We start from the raw sequence: 6100 nt of genomic DNA on the forward strand, positions 1-6100 counted from the left end.
GTTCTGCTCAGTCCACCTTAACATAGCTCTATATAAAGGAAAAGCTGAGAAATTACAGCTGAAACTTACACTGTATGCTGTGCTTTGGTATGGTAACTGTTTTTGTTTTAAATGCTTAAAAAGCTTGAGTCTCAGTTCTTGTTTTGGGAACAAATAACTTAAGTATACATTAAAAAGAAAGAGAGGGGGTAAAATAAAAGGGGGGAATCGAGGAAACACCTTCACTCGTAACCATTGGAGTTTAAACCATGTTGTTGAAGGAGTTTTTTGTGTCTGAAACTGGTGGGAATTGGTATTCCTTTGATAAACTTATTGAAAAGCAAAAAAAACCAAAAACCAAACCGAACAAACAAAAGGCAAAAGCAAACACACAAAAAAAGAACAACAACAATAATATTTAAGCTGTGTTTCCCCTGAGGGGAACTGCTGAGAATAAAAGTGCTGTCCTGGACTGGATAGCTATAACACACAGAAGCTATATGATAACCAACCTCCCTGGTATATTGCAGAGACTATTGCTTGACCATAATGCCGTAGGAGATGTTGGTGGTTGCACCTTTTGTTTCTAGTCCTTCCTCAAAAGTTAAGGTCTGTGCCTAAAAAAAAAAAAAAAAAAAAAAGGTGGAGGTGTGTACATAGGATATTTTTCATTCATTTGCAAGGTTTTCATTCCTACAGATATTTTTAATATATTTCAAATGGACTAATCTGAAATGGATACAGTATACTACAGAGAAGTAAACTGTTTTTTCTACGCTGTCATTTGAATAGCCCTGGTGGAGAAATGGGGTGGGGGTGTGTTGCAGGTGGGCTTGGGTGGCCCTCTCCTTGGAGTCAAAAGGGGAACAGCGTTTGGAATGGTTCATGGTGATCAATGCTTTGGGTAAAAGACAACAAAACTTGACAAAAGTCAAGAAGATAGGTTGTGTTCCTTCTTGCTTAAACTAAGAATGGTTTTTAAGAGTGAGGATTTTAGCAAGGTGTGTTTTGTCTCTGCTAGAACAAAGGTGAAAGGTAATGAGGATACATTTGTTTTGCAGAAAACAGGGATTTGGGACTAAGTTAAGGAAAGGTAGGACAGCGACTTTAAACTGGGATCAAAAGTTGGTTTACTAAATGATTTCTGTGCTAAGGTACAGTCTTGTTTACTGCTGTCTGACTTGGAAAGCTGGGGTTTGTGGTGTGGTGATAGTGAAGAATTCAGTGTCTTGCATTTTATTTCTTACCAAGTCTTGTTCATGTCGATAGCGATATTTAATTGACTTCTGTTGGTAGTCAGGATCAGCTGGTAGAACACTTTTACCTCAATTTTTTTATTTAGTTATTGTGGTGGTGGGTGGGACATAACCTGTATTTATTTGGAAAGAATAAAATGAGAGAGACAGAAATAGAAATAAAACCTCCTGCCCCTCAGAAAAAGAGAGTTTGTCTAACCAGTATTATAACTACAAACAATTAACTTTCCCTTCTGCAGCTGTTGTGGACCTCAGACAAGCCAATCTCTGCCCTCAGTTCTGTTAGTGTAAACCTTCGTCATCTTTGTTGAATCATCTTAGATAGGCTGAAATGCAGTCCCAACCTGATACAAGATAGTCCTGTTTCACTAAATATTCCTTGAAGAGCCATTCTGAAGCTGACTTCTGCTCAGTCCTTCCATAGCACTGATGCGTGGTTGGAATTTCTCTGAGCAAAGGAGGGAGTTGGGTGGTGGCAGCAGCCAAGCATTGACCGTTATTTTTTTTTAATTTATTTTATACAATGCTGAAGTGGTGCAAAACTTGAACTATATACATCAATTTTCTGACCTATATTAGTTGGCATATAGAAAAAGTTTATATATTTATGCAGTGCAGTAAACTTGGTGTGTATATATATATATATATAAAATATATATATGTCTTTAGATTTTAAATTTATATATAATGCTTTACTACAGAAATGTGAACCACTATTTTCCATCCTTGGCTGTCTTGTGAAATAAATCAAGTGCTGTTAGTTTATCTGTAAAACTTCCCTTTTTCGAAAATCTTAACATTGTTCCAAAATTTTTATTTTTTTTTCTCAAAGTGCCAAGATCCCACATTCAAAAGTGATGAATGTTCCTAAGTATCTCTTTAATTTTTGAGCTCAATTTTCTAAGTGGCTTAGAGAACTTTCAAAGATGTTACTCAGATTATTGCAGGCTGCTATCTCTTGAATCTCTGTAGCTTCCCAGAACACTTGAGGGCATTCAGAATCCAGAAGACCTAAGTAATAAATGCACAGAATAAACCCAAATCATATATAGTCTATCAGTGTTTTGCAGTTGAAGCTGAACCAAATGTTTACATTTAAGGTAGGTCTAACAGTAAGTTTGCTTAGGGTTTTCTTCTGGTTTTGTTTTTACTAAGTACAAGAAATCTGCTGGTAATTGGAGCATGTTGTAAATGCACTCGGTGTGGGATTTGACCAAGGAGTTTAAGCCTCTTCCCCTGAAACAGCTACCAGCTTAATTTCTTAGCACATCTACTCCTGTCACTTGCTGTGGTTGGTGGCCAGGGACTAAGTCTGTGGAGATGATATCTCTTGGAGTGTCAGGTGCTTGCTCAAGGGGAAGATGTAAGCACTCCCGAGATCTCAAACTGACTTCCTTGGCCTTGGTTCCAGGGGATGGGGATTGTTTCTCATCTGCACTGTCTGTAGAGCCAATCCAAGAGATGCTCTGGCCTCTGTGTGTATATAGGAGGGAAGGGATGCATCTTCTGGGGTTTTACTTGTGTCTGTCTGTCCAGTTCTGATCTGCAAGCCCTGTGGTGAGTGCATCTCTGGGGATGTGCAATAACCAAGCTGTATTGCCTCCCAGAGTGGAGCAGGTCTTTGAAGCCAAGACTCCCTTCCTCTGGGAAGAGCCTCATTGTACAGGTGATACTGTGTGAGAGAGGGATAGCTGACCTCTGACTGTTCCAGGGAACGAGGTGATTGACTTCAGTAGGGGAGGGAGGCTTTGATACCAGAGGTGCTGAGTGGAGGGAGCTCACCAGTTTCCTGAGCATGTTGAACTTGCCAACAGCTATAGTCTGAACTGGGTTCACTGGCACATGCCACCACCCCAGCTGCCTCTGCCTTCCTGGCAGCTGCACACCCCTGCTTGTGATGGCCGAACCGCATGGGAAGTGACCCATAAATTCTCTCCATTTGCAGTCCAGGGGGTTTAGGTGGTTTGGCAGTTTAAGTTGTTTAATTTGCCCTTGCTTGGCACAGTAGCCTTAATTCCTTCCAGCTGGTGAATCAGCTCTCAGACTCAGACGGTTCCCTCACGGGTGACTTACCAAACTGGGTGCCTCCCTGGGGTTGTGAGTTCATCACAGCAGCCAAATGCCAATGATTTGAGACCAGTGTCTGTATTGCTGAAGGGCACTGCTGACTTGATGCCCACCACACCTCTGACTGGGGCTGGGTCCTTGGCTGCAGGTCTCAGGTGGTTGCATCTTGAGCCAAGCTCAGCACAATCCCGGGTGAGAACTAGCTGGGTCACCTTGCAGGCTTCAGTGACTTGGCCTGGGCCTTTGTGTTCCTTCCTTCCCCCTGCTGTAGAACTGAACAAATCTTAGCCATTGTAATCAGGAAGATGGGAGTAGTGGTGGCTTTTTTTTCTCCCCTCACTCCACCTCTTGCCAGAGTTCCTCCCCAAAAAGTCTCCTCCTCCTTTTGGACAAACTATGAAATTGCTAATTTAAGGGTAAAATCAAAGTTTGTGAGTGCACAAGTAGGGGAAAAAAGAGATGACTCCATAAGCACACAAGAGCATCCTCTGTGCTTGTTTTATACATGTAGTCTTGTGACTGCTTTGCACAGCAGAAGCAGTGATTAAAGAAGCAAAGCTGTAAAGTGCTGTTGCTCTCATAAAATAAATATCTCTTGGGTTTCTTAGAGAGGCACACCTGGCCTTGTGAGGTGCTTGTGTTCCTTAAGAGTCAGTTTTGGATTTCAAATTTTCATCTTCACTGTTTTTTCACCTTGAAAAAGGCTTTCTGAAGAGCCTTCTCTTCTGTTTTGCACAGCAAAGTCTGCCTGTCCTCTAATATTTAATCACCTATTCCTGAAGCTGTAGTTCTTATGAAGATGCTGTATCCATGCAGCTGTTCCTGGGCAAGTGACTTTCTGTAGCTTTGAGGATACCTCCTCTTCAAATGGAAGGCAAATTACCATGAAATTACACAAAGGGATAGCAGGTAATCTGACAACAAAGAGGTGAGTTTACAAAACCAGCTCACTAATGACTGGGCAGGCTGTATGCCTTTTGCATGTCACACAGCCTGCCTCCTGAGACAGAGATTTTGCTGAAGAGAGGAGGTTTCCATCACAGTTACTGAAACACCTGGCTTGCTTTACAAACTCCCCTTCCAGAAAACACCAGGCAGCTTAATTTCTAGTTTGCAATATTTCTGGTGCCTGTATGACTTGGTAAGTGCACAAGTACAGAATCGAGGGACTTAGGGAGCATTCTTCCCTGTTAGAACTGCAGTGTCTGCAGTTGGTTCCATAAATACTGTGGCTGTACAGCCTGCATGGGTTTGCTAAGGCTCATGTGCCAGCAAAGTGCAGGATGCAATAACAACTGCAACTTGTTGAAGTGCCAAACTTTTGGTTTCCTCTGTGTGTAACAACAATTCAGTGGTTCTGTTAAAATGCAGAGATGCTTCAAATTTACTGTGTTCCAAAAAAGCAGTGGTTCTGTTCTTAAAATGAGTGTTACTGAAAATACTGTAAGTCTGCTATTCTTTTCTTTTTGTTTTTAAATACTGTTCTGCAGGTTTCTGTGACTCTTCACAGCTGCCTTGAGACATCACTCCATGTGATACCCATAGACACTTTGCTCTTCATCAGAGCACTAGTGCCATGCAAGCCATATAACAAATGGCAGCTGGCAACAGGTTGTAGTATTTAAGTGGAATTTGGTTGAGTTAATCTCACCTGCAGAAAGGGAGCTGTGTCTCAAGAAGTGTGACTGCACCTCAGGACACAGGCACACTGAGACTAAGGTGGGTTTTGGTGCCACCCACAGCCATGCTTTCCAAGGAGCTGGATTTAATTTGGGGTAAGGATCCTTTCTGCCTCTAAAGTTAGTGTTGAGGTTTTGGGGCTTGTGTTGTCTTCACTTTGGAGTACTTAAAGAGTTTCTTTGGGTGGGTGGGAGGGGTGTTAATTATATGCATGTTTGTTTTGCAGTTAGAAACTATTTCCATCTTAGCTTGGAGTATTTGCTTTTGCCGTTGAGGAAGTAGCCCAGGCCTGTGTTTCAGTCATCAGTGTTGTAGCCTTTTGACATTTGCCATTTTCTGTTGTTCTTCCTTGTTTGTTACTGGAGTTGAGCTGTGTGGGTCAGGTCTGTGTTTCCCCAACATGCTACTTGTGAAAGGAGAGTAAGGAGGTCTGAATCACCACCTAAAGTTGGGAAGGTGAGCTAGTAAAAGCTGGCTTGGAGATACTGCTATCTTACTGCTATAAGACAGTAAGATCTGGGTGAGGCACTGCTTATTTTCTGTAGGGTTTACATCTGTGTGTTCTCAGGTTTATTGACAGGTTGGGCACCTGCTCTTCAGCATCACCATGGGGTTTGGGTGGTTTTTCCTCTGGGAAATTCCTTACTGTAAGAAGGATTGCAGCCGGGCTCTTAAGGTGACATCTCTGATCCAGTCATGCCCTATGTTACTCTCTAATTTAACTGCTGTTGTACTCTAAGCAGTCAGTTATCTCAAATTTTTGGTTAACAAGTGAGCTGAAAGAAGAGAATGAAACCATGGCAAATGCCTAAGTAGATAAACACCTGCTCCAAAAGGATCAAGGGTAACAGGAGAATTAAATTATAAACTGCTTATGTTGTAAATTTGTTGGTGATACAAAATCTTAAAGATCTTTTTTAAAATGGCTTATTCTAGGTAGGTGGTTATTAGTTATAAAAAATAATTAAACTACATGCAGGATTTGCTTAGGATAATGTTTGAAGGCTGTTTGAAACAGTCTGTTGAAATGTCTTGAGCACTGAGCTGGAGGGTTGGAACTTTGCAATGCAAAAGGCTAATACATCTTGTTGCCCAGTATTTCTGCAGGGTTTCATGTG

Source organism: Indicator indicator, chromosome 19, assembly GCF_027791375.1.
Source record: "Indicator indicator isolate 239-I01 chromosome 19, UM_Iind_1.1, whole genome shotgun sequence".
NCBI lineage: Eukaryota > Metazoa > Chordata > Aves > Piciformes > Indicatoridae > Indicator > Indicator indicator.